The 20,509-nt window shown below is 40.4% G+C and overlaps 1 protein-coding gene across 6 annotated transcripts in view; it reads left to right on the forward strand.

Annotated features, from left to right (window-relative positions):
- The window catches only part of LOC129727440 (dual oxidase maturation factor 1), a 79,468-nt gene that overhangs the window by 37,583 nt on the left and 21,376 nt on the right, over positions 1-20,509 (forward strand). For all 6 annotated transcript variants that reach the window (XM_055685288.1, XM_055685286.1, XM_055685287.1 and 3 more), the window contains one exon: positions 10,155-10,184. The gene's annotated coding sequence lies outside the window, so the exon portion shown is untranslated. The remainder of the gene's footprint in view (positions 1-10,154; positions 10,185-20,509) is intronic.

A 20,509-nucleotide genomic window follows, 5' to 3' on the forward strand; every position in this document is an offset into this window, starting at 1 on the left:
GTAATGAGAAAGCGGACTCTTTGGCTAAGGTGGGCGCAACAAACGGTGATATTTATGAAAGACCAATTGCCTTTAATGAATTTTTCGCACTTGTACGTCAGAATACGATCATCAGTTGGCAAAATGCTTGGACCAGAGGGGAATTGGGAAGGTGGTTACATTCCATAATCCCCAAAGTATCGACGAACCCGTGGTTCAAGGGGTTGGATGTAGGTCGGGATTTCATTTGCGTGATGTCCCGGCTTATGTCCAATCACTATAGATTTGACGCGCTCCTCCGTCGTGTTGGGCTCGGGGAAAGTGGTATCTGTGCCTGTGGTGAAGGTTATCACGACATAGAGCATGTGGTTTGGTCATGCCCTGTACACCGTGACGCCAGGTCTAAATTAATAGCTTCCCTGCAGGCCGAGGGTAGACAGCCGGCTGTTCCTGTTCGTGATGTCTTGGCGAGCCGTGACCTATCCTACATGTCCCTTATATACGTTTTCCTGAAATCCATCCACGCCCCAGTCTAGTCCCGTTCCCCTCCGTCTACACCCAACAAAACGACAAGAACACGTTTGAACCTTAAGCACAAAACCAGCAACCAGACCCCGCACAATAGAACCAGGACCCAAGGACTACGAGCCTCTGTCCCAACTCACGACATCGTGGCTCAGCAGAACGAATCCATACATGCCATTCGACGATTATCAGACGACCATTGAACAACAAAACACTGATTGGAAATCCCATGCTAGTTTTAAGTTAGACTTAATTTCAGCTCGTAGTCGGCAGCGAGGATAAAAAATTTGCTTTAGTTTTTAAGTCATCAGATATAATTGGCGCCGTTAAACATTAAATTGTATTTGTGCCGTGTCAAATAAATGTTATGTGAAGAAAAAAAAAAAAAAAATTAGGTACTTTTTGAAGCTATTTACAGTAAGAGGTTCACGAAACGGTATTCATATTTGATTTTGAAAAAACAAGAATAACAAAAGTTATTTAGCTTGCATTGAAAATAGATACTCTTAGGAATGTTTACATGAAAATTCAATTATTATCTGAATCGAAAAAAATAGAACCAAAGTTCCCATAATTTCAAGGGCGTTGCAATTCATCAAAGTTCTTGGTGTGCCAAAAATTCAATCTAGACCTTGTGCTGGTTCTTCAAAATGCTCCTGTGGCTTGTACGATAACTGGAACTCCATTCTAGGGTAAAAAAACTAACAAAAGTAACTTTCGCAGTAAAGTATGTTCATCTTTCGAAGCAATTTACGTACGCCATCAGCAATTCACAGTTTTTCTAAATATTTCTATTGTCACTTCTCCACAAAATTTTGCGAATTAGCGATAAGCGTTTCGAAGGCCAAAATTCTAACGACGCTAACAGTTTCTTTTAAGCTGGTTAAGCTTAAAAATTAGCGAAATCGCTAAATCGCTAACTGAATTTTAGCGTCGCTGATTAGCGAATTAGCGAATTAGCGGAATGGTGCCCACCACTGACAAATACACAAATGAATATAAACCAATGATTTCCACAACTTGTTAGTAGTCATCTGGATTTAGCATTGCTCCAAAAAGTATGAAAAAATCTGATCTAGAACTCTGATCTCTGAACTCTGATCTAGAATCTGATTAGAACTGAAAATTATCTACTGTGAAAAATAAGGTTGTGACGCCATATTAGGCTACAGGAAAGTTCATGCTTAGTTTGTAGAATATTTACTTGCTAAACGAGATTAGAAACATGTTACAGTGCTGTGGAATTCGACCGCGCAGCCGCGTCAAGTATTTTCCGGGTTGCCGCCGCCGGTGCGTAACGAAACGCCATTGTCGATTTACGAACAATGAACGCTGGCCACACAGGAGGCCAAATAAGCGCCGCGTAGGTCACTGTTCGGCTGTTATGATAATATCTCATATATATATATATATATATATATATATATATATATATATATATATATATATATATATATATATATATATATATATATATATATATATATATATATATATATATATATATATATATATATATATATATATATATATATATATATCTATATATATATATATATATATATATATATATATATATATATATATATATATATATATATATATATATATATATATATATACATATATATATATATATATATATATATATATATATATATATATATATATATATATATATATATATATATATATATATATATATATATATATATAAATATATATATATATATATATATATATATATATATATATATATATATATATTTATATATATATATATATATATATATATATATATATATATATTTATATTTATATTTATTTATATATATATATATATATATATATATATATATATATAAATATATATATATATATATATATATATATATATATATATATATATATATATATATATATATATATTTATATATATATATATATGTATATATATATATATATATATATATATATATATATATATATATATATATATATATATATATCGCTCGACGCCTGGGTTCGAATCCCACCGCCGACATTGGTGTCGATGGTTGTGAGGTGGCGTGATCCACTCACAACCAACCCAACTGGTCTAGATTCAATCCTAGCCGACACCGGGAGATTTTCTGAGGCGAAAAATCTCTGGGATCACGCCTTCCATCGCATGAGGAAGTAAAGCCGTTGGCGCCGGTCCGTTAATAAACGGGTCGTGAGTTAGGGTCCTGGGTGTGGAGTCGCCTCCCTGGGAGTCGGTGATTGGCCACAACAGTGGCGGAACTAGACCGATGGAAAACAAGCGAGAAAAAAAAAAAAAAAAAAAAATATATATATATATATATATATATATATATATATATATATATATATATATTTTGTTTTTTTTTTTCACGGTACCTTAAGGCAATGTTCATAGTATTTGAACATGTTTATTTTACAACTTTTTAGATGACGCTTTTTTCTGCTGCTCACTGTTGCTAGTATAAAAATAAACGTCATCAGTTGATTTTTTATTGTAGGAGGGGGGGCTTTACTAGTATTTATTCAGAATTTATTTCTTGTGTTCTGCCACAAACGGTGGCATATCAACACTATTACATATACCTATTTAAAATTTTATTACATTAATAGATTGTAATTGTCTCTGCAGTTAAGTGAATATAATTATAGGAAAATTATAAACCTACTTGTCAAGCAAGCTGAATCAATTATACCAATCACTTTGGGCTAAAATCAAGAAATGTTTTAATTAAAATTCTTCTGCGATTTTAATGTCCGTTTGGTGGGAAAAAAGTAGCAAATTGCTCACTGATCGTACCATTACCTTTCCTATAAAACACTGAAACACATTATCACACGAAACAAATATGATGATTGCCAAGAAGCAATACCTAGCAAAACTGTTGGCCGTTGGCAGTTACCATCAGGCACACAAACGACGCGATCCTCAGAGGCAACCAAATTGCACAAAATGATCGACCATGGCTAACCTATCGTCGTCGTGTAATTAACTTCAAGCGACTATCAAACAGCCCTGTGACTAATTTTCAAACGAAAGCGTACCCCAGGCTGGGCAGCTCACCACACAGCGGCCACTCTAAATCGACAGCCTTCATCGTGCCACAAAGATGTGGTTGGTAATCACTTCTCGGTGTGAAACATCTTGCTGCTCGACATGTTAAGCAATTTTAGTTGCCTCTTGTATAGTCAGATTAAGCTGGTCATCGCAACTTAACAAACGGTTATGTAATTGTATTTTACAAGATTTTCGGTCGCCTCTGCTATTTTCAGCAGAGCTTTTCAGATGAGGTGCTTGTTATTTCTTATTTGCATTGAATGGCGTTTCCTAATAGATTTTAGTCAATACATGACGGACAAAACGTACAATTGCTGATGATTGTGGATAGTGTCAAAACAGTAGTGATGATTTGGCGTCGGTTTCATTCAAGAAGCTATGTGTAAACAGAAACAAAAAGTGGATTGTTAAAATATCAGCGTCTCATTATAGGTGTTTTCATTCAATACACTACGAGTGAACGACGCTTCGAAATAAAATCACATTCATCGGTTAACAAAACCGATTTGTTTATGTGCCATGAAAACTGTAGCAGATGTCACAGCACTTCAGTTTCAGTTACAGTTAGTTTATCCTATAGTCAGACCCGGATTCAGAAGAGGGATGGCAAAAGGGGCAGATGCCCCAGATCCGATTGAGGATTTATCCGTAGCAAAATGCAGACGATAGTGCTTCACGTAGTTTAAAATTTAAGAAACTTTTTCTACTCTAATGTATGACTATCAAAATGTAAGCTATCAAAAACAATTACTTACAATTCTTTTACCTTTGAATGTTATTGAAATTATCGCTCTTTTACTGTCTGTGATCTTAATTGACGCACTTTAAGTATTTTTCTTTGATATCAATGATAATTCCAGTTTATTCGACATCAACGTTTAATTTTAAGTTTAGTAAGGTAGGCAATGTATGTAAGGAAAGCAGGTGTGACTTAGACTAAGAGAAAAAATCCCTATCCAGACGGAACTCGAACTCGCAATTTCCAATTAATTTAAGTCATTCACATATATATCTGGTGACCCAAGAACCATTTCATCAATTAATCTGAAATATTTAGATATTGTTACTAACCATTGAATGGTCGCAAGGTTTTGTATAAGCAAATTACAATAGTTTTTCGACTCGAAAAAAGATTGGATTGGAAAGATGTGGAATCGGCTTCTCTTGATATTTTTTGACTGAGACAAACTTTTTTTTTTCTTCTGGAAAACCTATACCTAGAGCAAAACCTTATAGCCTATAAGTTATAGGTTTTATCATTTATGCAACAAATGCAAGAGACGTATTTTTCCTAGAACCACCGCAAAAATTTTCGAGCTCAAACTTCAATCACCTCATTTATCTGGTTTCAAATGTGTTTTTTTTTTCGAAATGCAAATGAGGAAGAGACGTAGGCTGCTTCGTAAATCGACGCTTCATGTTGACTGTCGTGAGTTATCATCGAACGTCTTCCGCAGTGGTTTTCTTTAGCAGGTTTTTGCATAAGACTGCTGCAGAAATACTGTAAAAAAATTTCCTTTTCAGTTTCATTCCATATAAAAAATCTCTGAGAAAAATGAGTGAATTTTAACAACCTCTGAATAACTTTTCTTTACATAACTTTTGAGTCATATGTTTAATCATTACGAAATTTATAAATTAAGGGTTTTGAAGACAGCCCGATCATTTGACACCAATTTTATTGAAATCAGTTGTGTTGTTTTTGAGATATTGATGTTTCTTGATTTTTACATATTAATACATAATCTCTAAACTGAAAATTCTATTACAATGAAATTCAATAAAAACCTATGAGGCAACTAGGCCTTTTATTTGCAATTAATTTCATGAAAATCGGTTTAGCCATTTCTGAGAAAAGTGAGTGAGAAAAAAAAGGTGCACACACACATACATACATACATACATCCAAATGCTCAGTTCGTCGAACTGAGTCGAGTGATATATGACATTCGGCCATTGCGACCACTTTTATACCTTTGGTTTTGCCAGTGATTGCTATACCTTTCTATGAGAAAGGCAAAAAGTTGAAATTGCAAAAATGTACTTAACATGAAAAAAAAAACTGAACTTTTACCAATAGTTTTGGAATGATCTCAAGTTTTAGCTAAAAAAAATCAATAAAACAAAAGGGTTATATGCAAAGCTACGATCGCAAAGTTGACGTAGAACTACATAAGGTTGTTTGTTACATTACTTTCATTGTTATATTCAAGAGTGATTAATCACAATAACTTTTATGCAACACTAATGAAATAAGCAAAATTTTTTACGAACTATTTTCTTTTTACAACGATTTTCACAACATTCAACTTTAAAGATCATTAAAGACAGATCCCATCTGGATGCGGTACATTTTTCGAAGTCTGTATTATATTTTCAGTTCGCTTATTTTTCGTTTCCCCAGCTACACACACTGTCTGTCTTTATTGAACTAATGAAATAACTCTCTGGAAATAATCGTCTTGGAAAATAGCCAAAGATGGTCCTGCTCATATGAGTATTACCGGAATCGGGATGATGTTTATGGGTCGTATATCGATCCTAATTGCCATTTTATCAGGACCACCACATTGTTACCAAAAATTTACACTGATAAATATTGTTGAATAAAAATTATTAGTGATTTCACCGAGTATCGCTACTGTTGCTACCCACTGCTGCTTAGTTAGGACCGCCCTAGTGGCCATCAACTAGTTAACTGATTGGTTTGAGTAGAAGCAAGCTCTTATATAACACAACGAGTTCACGTGCACAGATCTCTCACGGGAAGAAACACGATGACGATAAGGACGCGTTTTGTATGCAGCTAGAGCGTGCAAACGATAGCTACCCATAACATGACGTCAACATCGTTATCGGAGGTCTCAACGCTCAGGTTGACCAGGAGCAGGGATTTTAGACTAGTTATTGGAACGTTTATCGCACATCGGCACTTCGGATTCCACCGCCTCCAAGAACATGACCATACGTAGTACCTACTTCGAGCATAGCCTCGCATATCGGCACACCTAGAGATCACCACAATAGACTGAAACATAGATCGATCACGTTTTGATTGACGGAAAGGCACTTCTCGGATATTATCGACGTCCGAACCTATCGTAGCGCAAACGTCGGTTCTGACTACTATCTCTTTATGGTCAAAATGCGCCAACGACTTTCGGTTGTCGACTCAATTTTCCCAAAGCCGCCAAAGCCTTGAGGCAGCGTGCCAGATGAGGAAGAGCTTACCAAAGCCCCTCTGGAGGACTGTTGGATTACTGTAAAGGCAGCTATTAACAACGCAGCAAAAGGTGTTGTTGGATTTGTCAAGAGGAATCGACGTAACAGCAGGTTCGACGAGGAGTGTCAAACACTTCTAGATGAGAAGAATCCTGCGCGGGTATTGTTGCTGCAGCAAAGAGCCCGTCATAACGTGAGTCGATACAAACAGAAACAAAGACAGCAGGCTCACTTTTTCCAGGACAAAAACCGCCACCTGGAAGAACTGGACTGTAAGGAAATGGAGCAGCTGTATCGTTCTGAAGAAACACGTAGATTCTACAAGAAACTAAACGCATCTCGCTTTGTGCCGCGAGCTAAAATGTGTTGGGATAAATATGAAGGAATCTTGACGAATGAACGTGAGGTGATCGACAGGTAGGAGCAGTACACCTGAATAGCGCAGAAGCAGAGGACCAAGACGGTATGAGGAACGCTTTCGTCAGCACAGCCGTCCTCCACGATAAGTGAAGCTAAAGATGCTATCAAGCAGCTCAAGAACAAAAAATCAGCTGAAAAAGATGGCATCACAGCGGAGTTTATCAAGCTGGGCCCATATAAGTTGGCTTCCTGTCTGCATAGAAAGTCAGAATCTGGGATACAGAACAGCTACTGAAGGAGGGGAAGTTGGGAGTAAAGCAAAGCAAAGCCTTCTGTTCGACCTTCTGTTTTTTTATACACAGACTTCGCAGCCAACTAATTAGTTTACAGGACCATTACGGGGCTAGCGCTACGATCCTACTGACACTAACAGTCTCTCCTGAGACCTCGAGACCAGTTGAGAGAAGAAAGAAGGGAGTAATACGCCCAATATACAAGAAGGGCGACAAGCTGGAATGTGAGAACTACCAAGAGATTACGATTCTCAACGCAGCCCACAAAGTGCTCTTCTAGATCATCTCTCGCCGTCTCTCGCTGCTATCATGAAGGTTTGCGGGAAGTTATCAAACCGGTTTCGTGGATGAGCGATCGACAACAGACCAAATCTTTACGCTGCAGCAGATCCTCCAAAGTGTCGCCAATACCCCACGCAAGTCCCCACCCCTATTCATCAATTTTAAGGTCGCTATGGAAAGTTATGGACAAAAATTGCTTTCCTGCGAAACTAACAGGACTGATTAAAGCTACGATGGATGGTGTAAAATGCTGTGTGAAGATTTCGGGCCCGTTTACACTTCGACAAGGCGATGGTCCTTCCTGTCTCCTGTTCAACATTGCGCTTGGAGGGGTTATAAAACGTACGGCTTGTCGGAAGGACGTTCCAGGCGGTTGCTTAACAGCACAGCAATCTGAAACAAGAAGCAGACAAGGTCGGATCGAAGGTAAATACGTTTAAGACCAAGTATCTTCTAGCAGGGGGAGCCAAGCACGATAGAGCTCGCATAGGAAATAGTAGATCGACGGAGATGAGTTCGAGGTTGTTGACGAATTTGTGTACCCCGGATCATTGGTAATGTTAGACAACAACTGCAGTAGAGAAATCCGCAGACGTATTGTAGCTGGAAGTCGTGTCTACTATGAACTCTACAAGACGTTAAGGTCTAGCGAACTTCACCCCCATACAAAGTGCACCATGTACAAGACGCTCATAAGACCGGTAGTCCTTTACGGGCACGAGACATACACAATTCTCGAGAAGGACAAGCACCAACCGTTTTCGAACTACGTGTGCTTAGGATCATCTTCGGCGGAGTATGTAAGGATGGCGTATAGAGGCGAAGAATGAACCGCGAGCTCGCGCAACTCTGCGGCCAGCCCAGTATCCAGAAAATTGCTAAAGCTAGAAGGGTACAATAAGCGGGACATGTTATAAGAATGCCTGACAACAATGCCGCAAAAATGATGTTCGTCTCGAATCCGGCCGACCAAGTGGAGCAAGATTTCGGAAATGTAGGACGCTCAAGAAACTGTAGACAACCTACCATTGACTGAGTAGTGTACAGTAATCACCATCATTTTAAATCGTTCTGAATGTAAAAAAAATAGTGGTGACAGGTAAATGTTTTACACAAAAATATTGTTAAATAAAAAAATATGTTAAATAAAGACATTTGAGGGCCTGCAACGACTGGTTTATGAGATCTTGCTAAACATTTTTAACAAAATACAATCCAACGCTTCAACCGGATATCGATCCAAACAGGATCCTTGATTTTGTCTTTCCCTTAATTAATCGGTTCAGTCGTTCACCCACCATCCAACACAGACCACTGTTATGTGGGGCTTATTTAGACTCATGCTGCTTTGCTGATTATGTTTTTGAAAAAGGCTGCACTTATTAAAGCAATGATACCTACATACGCTATTACCGAAGGCATCTTTTCATAATTTTTAAGTATCGAATGTTAATTTATTGACAAAGTGAAGTAGTTCTAGATACCTGTCTAAAATTATTTTTTTATGTAACTGATAGAATTCTTGTAAAAAATAGGGATTGCATCTGTATTGTATTGTAATTAAATAAGTATTCAAAACAACCCAACATGACGGTGCTATTTTATAGCGGTAGGGTGCAGATTGTCATCCGTTCACGAAGCACATAAGAACTAACGGAAATAGCAATCCAAATGACGCAACTGTACGTGTTTTACGAATAGTAATATATAAGCTCCGCATGCTAGAGTTTGAACTGTTGGCATCGAAAACGCGTATTTAAACCGATTACAATTGATCATTATCGAAAGTGATTTCGGTACGAATCGGCGGCGGCGCGGCGGTGTAAAAAAAAAGACCAGAAAATCGAGACACTAAGCCATGCGCAAGTTGAAGCGAACTGGTTCGAAACGGAGTTCCGCAAATAAGGCGGCACAGGCCAACGACGTCACCGGTAGCCGGTTCCATTGGGCTGGCTCGAACCACTGCGGTATTTATACATTCATAACACCGAAAAACCTTGACAAATGTCGCTGCTACCGAATGCAATATGATCGCGGTCATTCTACCTATCTTCACGTCATACTGACTTACTCTCGTGTTTCATGTGACTTTTCAATGCATGCATGAAGAATTGCGCAGGACTCAATTATATCTCGAATAAATCATGCAAGGAAATTTATATTAAAATGACACAGCAGGTAATTTCTTGTTTTGGTAGAATGAAGTTCGTTGAACCTGGCGGGAATTCACAAGCAAAGCAAAAAAAAATCAGAATTTAACCTTCTAATTATTCGACACAGATTTCGCAGCCAACCGTTGCTATTAAATTATTAAATTATTTCTACAATCTGTTGTCGCAATTTCATTCCATCTTGAAAGCATCTTAACAACTTTTAATAAAAAAATTCAATAACTGAATTTTTTATCATTACAGATAACCCGGTTGATCATCTGCTGTAAAACTGTAAGTAACTTATCAAAAAAAAACAAGTCAGTCTATTGTACCTCATTACATACGATCCAAAGCTTCGGTTTCTCCTTGAATTTGATTGTCGGATTTCCCACGCAGGAACATGATTTTTTAGGCTATGCCGATCAGATCGTAACTAATTTAATAACCACTTCGTTAATTAGTTAATTAAGTCGCGGAGGGTTTTCTGGTTGAAGTGGTAAAGCATACGTGCAGATTTTAGGCCTTCATTATTACCAACATCATCAGTATAATAACATATTGCACAGCAAACTAGACACCGAAACAAGTGCCAAAGCTTCCAGCAAACTGACGTTGGCAGTGGATATCGCCTCTCATCCATTGCAAAACATGTATGTAAGCATGTAGGGTATGTGGAACAATACGGATGAAAATATAGCTGGAAGACTGTTGAAGTAAACCTTGAGCTCAAGTCTCTGGAAAACGTCGTATCTGCATAAAACCACTTTTGATGAAGTTAATCTCTATAGTCATTGATTACAAACCATACATTTCAACTACAGCTCGATTAACAAATTCATTTTTGTCTACTATTTTTCGATTCCAGTATGAATTAAGCTGATATTGAACGCCACTCAAGGATTACTTTTCCATCGAACGAATATTTTTTTTCAAGCTTATTTTGTCTGTAAAGTCCAATTAGGAATGAAATTTTTTAATAACCTAAAATTTGCCTATCCAATCAAAATTTCAATTTTCCCGCAATTAAGGACAAAATGAAGTGTAGCGAATGAATACCAATATTTTTGATGAACAACGTTTTATGATCCACTGGTTTTGTTTTCAAATGTATAAATAAATTTTTGGTTGTTGGTATAGGAAAATGGATGCTCGCTCGATTTGTTCAGGTTTGCTTCTACGCCCCTTTGCTGGTCCACAGATCTATGTGTTTTCTGACAAGCACTCTGTCAACCAGACATCAAATCTGCTCAAAACAAGTTTTCCAGCATCGTATAGCTTATAAATAATGACAGCAGATTCACGCAATCCAGCTGATTTGGGTAGCGGCGGCCTCTCCGCGGATTATAAGCCCTATGTTATGCAAAGCTGTGCGAACATTTTTCAACAACAACATCGTGCGTTGATCCTACTTTACGATCCATCTGTGTTCACGATCCTTATGTTGAATGTGGTTCAAAATTAGCATCAACCGTTTACAACATTGTTTTTATGATTGCGAAAATACGAATGACATGAAAGTTGCCGCATAATTGAAATGATTAATGATTCATCGTCGTATTCTTCATAGAAATCTTTCTTATTCGCCGTCATCCGTTGACATTTTTCAATAGGAAATTATCCACTCGCATCTGAAAGTAAAACCGATTTAGCAAAACGATATGGCAAAGAATGAATGAAAATTTTTATTTTTTAACCTCAGCGCGCCTCTTTTCACATTAAAGATTAGATATGACGCTGAAAGCTATATAATGAATATAACGATGAACCGAGGTGCCAAGGATTTCAGCCAAGAGAAGACCGTCAGGTAATTTTGTTCGCATCCTATTAAACTTTGACACCAACTGTACCATACACTTGAAAGGCCTCAGCAGTACTACAGCTACCATCCGTGACGTTTGAATTCTTTAAAAACGGCAGAAGACTCCTAGCTATATATGCTGTTCAAGAAAAAAGCGAAATTTGGCAAATAATGAAAAAAATAAATGACAAATTTATTACAATCGCAAAGAACAGACGCATAGTACACTCCACAATGGGTCCCTTTTAGGTAAATACCAATTCGAGCTTTAGGGCCACACCTGTGTTGACCAGCGTTATCATTAGTCGCTGCATTCTTCATTACTAAGGGTTACAACTCCTTATTTGACCAATTGAAATTTACATAACTATTTAAGATTTCGTAAAACGGGCAACGTATGTAGTTTTACGACTTACGAGGATGCGAAAAATGAAATGAAAAATAGAAACAGAAGGTGTGACTTAGACGTAGAAAAAAATTTTCCTCGTCCAGACGGAAGCTCGAACCCACATTCTCCGATGTCTCCGGCCATAGGCGTAGCCAGAGGGGGGCAAGGGGGCGTTACCCCCCCCCCCTAGTTGTTGACATTGGTGCATAATGTTGTATTAACTCTAATAGCACAAAACGACATCTTTAGCCCATAGAAACATCTGTGTAAAGTATCAGCCAGATCACAAATAATTGATTGGAATGCTTGCCCTATGTACCGGGCTAATCCGTCTGCATCAACTAGCTTGGAGTATTGGAACCCAGCTGTGACAAATCCTTGCCTTGATTCTCTTGTTACCTTACTAGAAACATGGTTCGGTGAAGATAGTGCGTTGTCCTTGCTGCATCTCGCTAACGTAATACGCATGTCGTTGGAAGAGTTCAAGCGCAAAACCGAAGCTTTCGTAATTTTTTACGAAGTTGACAATTTCGTTGGAGAGGTGGAAGTCTGGTATCAACATTGTAGCAACATGAGAGCAGACCGTAAAAACTTGGAAGCGCTGGATCTTATAGACCTGCTTGCTGAAGCCCGTTCTTTCTCCCCTGCGACGGAGAAAGCAAATCAAATTGCACTTGCTCTACCCTGTACAACATGCACGATTGAACGCTCGTTCAGCACATGACGTCGGGTAAAAACTTGGCTGAGGTCAACAATGGTTGAACAGCGGTTGAGTGCTCTCTGCTTGCTTAGTGTTCATCAGCAGATGGTTAACAACAATCGTAAAAAATTTACTGAATTAGCGCTAGAGCGATTTACTGAATTAGCGCCAGAGCGGTGGCGGAGGAAGTTATTGAACTTCTTCATGTTCAGCGGGTGGATCTCTAGAAGCAGGAGCCTTAAGGATATCTGCATCGTTTGATTCGTTTTCTTCGAACAGGAACAGTATCCTTCTTTGTGGCCAATGTGGTTGCAGTCCTTGCAAAACTGGTTGTTGAAAAAGCAGTCCTTCACAAAATACATTTGACCGCATTGCCAACATGGTGTCTTCGGTTTCTTACCTCATTGCTTCGAAGAATTTCGCTGATACGGTGCACTCTTCCTGTTCCTGACGGCGTGAACTGTAGATTTCGAGCCGCTGCTTTGTTGCTCGATGATCGTGGTGCCTTCCTTTAAGTGGACAAGGCGTTGATACTCATCAATTAACGATTGGAGAGTAATTGGTGATTCTGGCTTTCTATTCTCTAGCATGGAAAGTAGTCTTTCCCGGACATCCGCATATTTAGTGGCTTTCAACCCGCTGACGAAAATGAGGCACCTGAAATGGTCCGGTGTTAGGTTCTGGAACTTAAAATCTTCACAGGCTCGATTGACGTTGCCACCGTAGCTGATAATATCTTCAGATTCGCATTTCACTAACTGCAGACACATGAACCGCTTCCGGAACGTTGACGTTTGATGCCCGAAGATTTTATTGAAAATCTTGACTGTGTCTTCGAACTTCACGTCCTTGCGAAGCTTTGGCAGGATGTAGTTGAGATAGCGGCTGTGCGAATGGGTGTCCAGCTTCCGGAGAAGTAGACGTACCTTCGGCGCATCATTCAGCTGGCCTGCATCGTTCTCGAAGAAGTCCTGGTAGTGGTTAAACCAGCGTTCGAACCTAACTCCTGTGCTATACACGACACTCACCCTAAGAAGCATAAATAAAATGCAATGTTCTGTATCACCCGCGAGCCGATATGGATCACCACGCGAAGGACGACAAGGAGAACTAGGTCAGTTGTACACATGAGATAAGACTGCATCGAAGTGATCGTACCGCCTTGTGTTATGTTGATGTTTACTTTTTGATCCACGGCGTACGTTCTTTCTCGGCTCGCGGTTAACCAAAACAATAACGTTCAATGATTCCGGTACCAAGTTAGCAATTGCCAAAATACAGAAACCGTTACAGCCGTCCCAGGCGTCTGCTTTAGTAATTCACTTATGTGTAATTAGTATTGATTCCTAAAATGGAAACGTTGCATTCAACACCCTATATAAAGAGCTGAGATGATCCTGAATAAATCAGTCTTGAAGTGCATTCAGACGCAGTTTGATTTCGCTGAGCCCCTTCGGGATATCTCAAACCGAAGTCCCTACTAACTAAGTGCAATCCAGATACTGCATGAACTGGTCGAATGTCCACTTCCGTTTAGATCCTCCGACGGTTTACAAAATATTATACTCCGTTTTCTTCGTCGATGTCGAACTTGGTGATGTTCGATGAGAGGGACCCCAAAATCTGCTTCGGGGTTGCATACTAAGGCTGCTGCTGCTGGGCTGTCATTTGTTGTATAAGTTGGGCCATCTTGAGAATCATATATTAAATTCCCGGTTGCGGCTGCTGAAGAACTCTATCTTCTGCCATGTTCGTGGATTCTTGAGATCCTCGTCGCCAAAACGATATGTCCAAAGGTTTAAATGAACTTAAGAGTTTTTACCAAAGAACATCTAATTATTTTCGAGGTTGGACAAAGAATAATCAAATTTTCCACTCTGACAAGGACAACTTTTCACTGGTTGCCTTGATGTAACAATCACTAAACACTAGTATTAATTTCTATTTTTCAACATACCATTTTTTACTCATAAAATTTTGAAGAGCTTAAATGTCTCAAAAGTTCCAGGATCTTACGGAATCTCCCCAGCATTTACGATAAAACTTTCAGAGGAACAACAATATCCTACGCTAGCCTGGGGAGCTAATGCGGTCTCGATCAACTAGATTAGTTTTGCATATTGTAGGATTAATACAACGATACACCGTACCCCAGTGCTGAGTCGAGAAAATTGCCAGCTCGAAAAGATCCTCGACCTGATCGAACCCGATATCACAACCGTGTGGGAGAGCTAGCCGACCGACATCGCTAACGACAGAACCACGGGGACCACACCGACCACACTTTCAATGGAACTTACTCCTTTATTGTTCTGGCTTTTCAACATGTTACAAGAATATGGATTCTTTTCAATGAAAATGGAAAAGGACTTTGACTGTCAGGCCATGTTCTTGGAGGCGGCAAAGTCAATAAGTCGGAGCGTTTTTATGAGCCGGTGAACGCTGAGCTTCCCAATAATCGATCTAAGATCCTCCTCCTGGCCAACCTTACTTACTTTACTTACTTACTTTTACGGCGACAGACCAATTATCGATCCAATGCCGAATCCAGAATACGTCGCCATGTCACTCGGTCTTGGGCTGACATCCTCCAATCTCCTCTAACACCAATTTCGCTGGCATCCTCGTCGACAGCACACATCCAACGAGTGCGGGGCCTATCTCGAAATCGACGGCCTCTATCGGGATTACTGCTAAATATAGTTTCCACTGGTCGTTCTTTCGGCATTCTAGCTACATTCCCAGCCAACTGCAACCTGCCGTGTTTTATCCGTTCGACTATATCTGCCGATATAGTACATTTCATGGCTCATGCGTCTGCACCAAACACCATTTTCTAGTTTTTCGCCAAGGGCTGAACGCAAAATCCTATTCTCAAAAACACCAAGAGCTTGCCGATCAGCCTCTTTCAACGTCCATGCTTCATGGGCACTTCTTTGCACGTCAGCCCTCCGTATGGCACCCTCCAATGCGATGTTGAACAATAAGTTTGACAGCCCGTCTCTCTGCTTCAAACTATCTAACGTCACGAAGGAGTCCGATATCTCACCGACTATCCTGACGCAAGTCGCAAGTTGAATTCTCGAAATTTTTCGAGGATCTGTCGCAAGGTGAACATTTGGTGCGTAGTGAAGCGTCTCCCTCGAAAACAGCATTGGTACTCGCCATCAAAGGTCTCCGACAACGGCCTCAGTCTATGGAACAGAATACGGGAGAGAATTTTGTAAACGGTGTTGAGATTGGTTATGCCCCGATAATTACTACAATTCAGGTGGTGGTCTTTCTTGTAGATCGGACATATGAGACCCTCCAACCAGTCCGAAGGTAATTCTTCATCGGACCACGCTCTCAACATGATCCGGTGTAAAGCACGATACAGTCGTTCGCTTCCGACTTTGAAAAGTTCGGCTGGAATGCTGTCCTTGCCAGCTGCCTCGCAGCTCTTTCACTGCTTTCTTCATCTCATCCATGGATGATGGGTCCACAGCTTTGCCATCATACTCAATCACCATCCTACTCTTTTCGACTGCGCTATTTTCTTCATCATTCAACAGCATACTAAAGTGTTCCTTCCAACGCCTGGTCACCACCGTTCTATCGGTTATCAGGTTCGCCTCCCTGTCATTGCACATGACAGGGGTTGACACGTTACGGTTTCTGATTCCATTAATCTCCTCATAGAAGCTTCTAGAATCGTGCCTGGAAAAGCAAGCTTCCGTTTCCGCAAGAAAACGCTCCCAATGCTGTCGTTTTTTCCAGCGAGGGAGTCTTTGGCAGCAGCTCTAGCCTCCGGTATCTTATTTATTTATTTATTCATTTCCTATAATTTGTCTAACCCGAGTCTTAATAAATAAAACAATGTTTGAGTATCAAGTTTATAAAATGTTCGTCCTTTTAACTTTCTGCACGATTTTATCCAAGGGTTCGTTGAAGTCGAATAGTTGTTCAAAGTTCTAATACAGGCGGTGATGGGCTCATTAATAATAATCAATAATTAAAATGTAATAAATTAATAATAATAATAATTAATAATGAGTCATTATAGCCAAACGATGTACGAGTGTATGAGGTCTGCGGAAATCCAGTTGAATGCAAAGCGTGTTGTGAAGCTCGAAAGTTAACAAGAGACAAAAGCTTCGGTGAGTCGATTTCTCCACAGAGCAGTTTGGCTATGAGCACTGCTTGATGCAATCTCCGTCGGTGCTCGAGAGTATGCCTATCAAACGGCAGCGGTCTGGAGACGGTGGTAAGTTAGCGGGATCACGCGAAGGAAGCTCACGTCACGCTCAATCCGCAGGTTACAAGTTAGCTGGTAGGGAAACCAAACCAGGTTATAATTCTCAATCAGTGGACGTACTAATGAACAGTACAAGGCCTTTGAGAAGTGTGGATCTTTAAAATCACGGGCGACTTTATAAATGAAGCCGAGCTGGCGTGTAGCTCTTGAAATCATCGTACTGTGATGCAGGTGAAATGTAAGTCTACTGTCAAGTAGAACACGAAGGTCCTTTAGAAGGTCCTTTACATGATCGACCCTCTTCAGTTCCAAACCGTCGATGCGATAGTTGAAGATAATCGGTTTTAGGATACGATGGAAAGTTATAACTTCGCATTTAGAAATACTAACCACGGGCTAGTTCTTTCGACACCAGTAGAAAAACACTCAAAAATTCTTGTGTTTACAAGGCAATCTTCAATAGTCCGAACTTTCAGAAACAATTTCAAATCATCTGCATACACCAGCTTGCAGCCGTCACCTAGCAGCAGTGTCACGTTATTGGAAAACATTGCAAATAACAAGGGTCCCATGTTGCTTCCTTGGGGAACTCGTGACTTGTTGGTGAATGGCGATGATATACTTGAACCGAGTTTTGCGCGTAGAACTCTTCCACGAAGATATGAGCTTAGCCATTGAACGAACTAATGGGAAGCACCTAAGCGCGAGATTTTACACAGGAGTATCGTATGGACCAAACGATCGAAAGCTGCTTTGATATCGGTGTAAATCGCATCTACCTGAGCTTTCTGTTCCATCTGCGAAATATACGATGAAGTGAACTCTAATAAGTTGGTGCCAACGGAGCGGGCCGGCATAAATCCATGCTGAGTGGTGGAGATATAGTGCTTAGTGCGGGAAAGCATGTAACCGCTTACTATGATCTCAAACATTTTAGACCCAGCAAAAAGGCTAGTAATGCCACGATAGTTTCGAACGTTTTGCGGGACACCGGATTTAAGCACGGGAAACATCAGCAACTGCTTCCAAACAGCAGGAAACTTTCCTTGAGCAAAAGACTTGTTGAAAATGTAGCATAACGGAACTGCAAGAGCTGAGGCACAACGACTAGAAACAACAGCAGGAATTCCATCAGGAGCAGCCGAATATGACCGTTTCAACTTTTTAGCAGCAGCCAATACCATATCGGTCGTAATTGTAAAGGTGCTTAAGTCAACTAAACAGGAGGGAATATCAGATGCCGCTAGTTGAGCTTCGTGGTCGGAAGCAACTCTTTCAGCATAAAACGGTAGCAAAAAACTTTGAGAACAACTCACATGACTCAGGTTCCGATGTTGCCTCATCACTATCGAAATGTGCATTCGTGGGTACGGAAGAGCATTTTCTTTTGGAGTTGACGAAGTTCCAGAAGCTTCTCGGGTTCCTTCGAAGGTGCGACGCTTTGACGAATCACAGCCGTGGCTAACATGTGAACTCTGGCGCGGTTCTTTTCATCCGACGCTCGCTGGCATTCAGTGTCAAACCACCCATTGAAAGTGGCTGTTGCAGATGTACCCAACACTTCTCCCGCTGTGGTGCTGATTGTACTGTTGATATGCCTCCAATGCTCATTCAGGCTACCTCCAACTTGATCCTCGATCCGCTCATTAACAGGTACTTTGTAGATACTTCTCCAGTTGATAGCCACTGGATGTTCAACTGATCCTCATTGCCGTCCTGGATTTTAACACACGCGAATCTTGGATACCACAGGATAATGATCCGAGTCAACGTTTGGTCCTCTAAACGGCCTCACGTCTGTAACGTCTGAAAAGTGCCGACCTTCAATCAGAACATGGTCGATCTAAGAGCAGGCCTCTCCAGTCCTGTGCCTCCAGGTGTGCTTACGTATATTCCGACGTGTAAAATTAGTGCTACAGATAGCCATACCTCTGGCTGCAGCGAAATTGACAAGCCTCAGGCCGTTGTCATTCGTAATAAAGAGGAGGCTTTCTCTACCAATCACGGCGAAGTTTTCCTGCCCGACCTGCGCACGCATTTACATCCTCGATGACGATCTTGATGTCGTGTCCTGGGCACTCATTATGCGTCTTCCCCAGGTGCTCATAGACCTCTTCCTTCTCTTCATCGGGTTTATCGTTGGTCGGTGCGTACACATTTATCAGGCTGTTGTTGAAAAATTTGCCCTTAATTCTCAACCCGCATATACGGTCACCGATTGGCCTCCATCTAATGACACGCTTCATTTGTTTCCTTATGAGCACGAAACCGACTTTCCTTCCCGCTTTCACGCCGCCGCTGTAGTAGATGTGGTACTTAAATGAAGTGCCCACAATAGGATCTACTGCTCGGAATTCGCGTTATCGCGTATTCGGCCACCTCACCTCCTGTATGGCAGCAACCTCCACATTCACCTTCTGCAGCTCTCTAGCCAGGATACCTGCACGTGCCGCTTCGAGTAGAGTCCTTACATTCCAAGTACCGAGTTTCCAATAATCGTTGCCCTTTTGCGTTCACTTAGATCCATGCCGATTATTCCGTTCCGTATTCATATCTGAATTGTTCGTAGTATTTTCTATTCGGTATGCTGCCTTACTAGAGCTGCGATACCTAGTCTCGCGACGGGGCTGCCGTCTTAGACATAGCTGGCGAGGCACCGCGTTTTATGATTCAGCCGCCCGCTCCGAGTCAGACGCTGTTGTACGCCGCTCCTAAAATGGGGATAGAGCCGCGTATGATCCCCCTTCCCAGTCAGCATACGATCATAGTTTCCACCGTGGGTTGGTTACCCGATCTCGGAACCGTGGTCGGAAAAAACTGAAATCAGAGCGAAATTAATAACTACTAAGGGTTGCCTCCTAGATGAACCGTGTCTTCTCGAATGCTGATCCTGAAACTATTGGCCAACTTTTGGCAATGTCTATGTAGTTCAAAATTTCACCGCTAGGGCGGCGCTTTCGCTAACTTCTCAAGGAAGCAAAATAGAAGGATAATGTCTGAAGGAAGTTTGTAGATAATAATATTTTGAGAAATTCTTTTTCGGATATAAAGTTAGGACGTGATGTATTTTTTGAGAAATTGAGCAATTAATTTAAAAAATATGATTTACGGCTACTTCTAGCATGTCAAAAAAGAAAACCCCGAAAAATCTCGAATTTCACGATCCAGATATATCAAACAAAGTAAAGGTAAGCAAAGTGACGTATAACATTTTAATACAAAAGTGACAAGTAACCTGTTCGGTTTTGGGCAGTATTGAAAAACGGATCAAATGGATCTACGTCACAACGTAACATAACGGCAGTCAGCTGTTACTGGATTGACAACATTGTCCAGGCTACGCCAACCAACTGTGTCCATGTTTCCGTAAGCAGTATATGACTCGTGGAGGAGTGAGATAGGAACTTGTGAGGGCCGCAGCTATGTTTAACGCTCCTTTCAAGTTGTCAATTCACTTTTTGAAGCCCGAGTTATTGTGTTTTAATGTCAATGA

This window comes from Wyeomyia smithii, chromosome 3 (assembly GCF_029784165.1).
Source record: "Wyeomyia smithii strain HCP4-BCI-WySm-NY-G18 chromosome 3, ASM2978416v1, whole genome shotgun sequence".
Taxonomy (NCBI): domain Eukaryota; kingdom Metazoa; phylum Arthropoda; class Insecta; order Diptera; family Culicidae; genus Wyeomyia; species Wyeomyia smithii.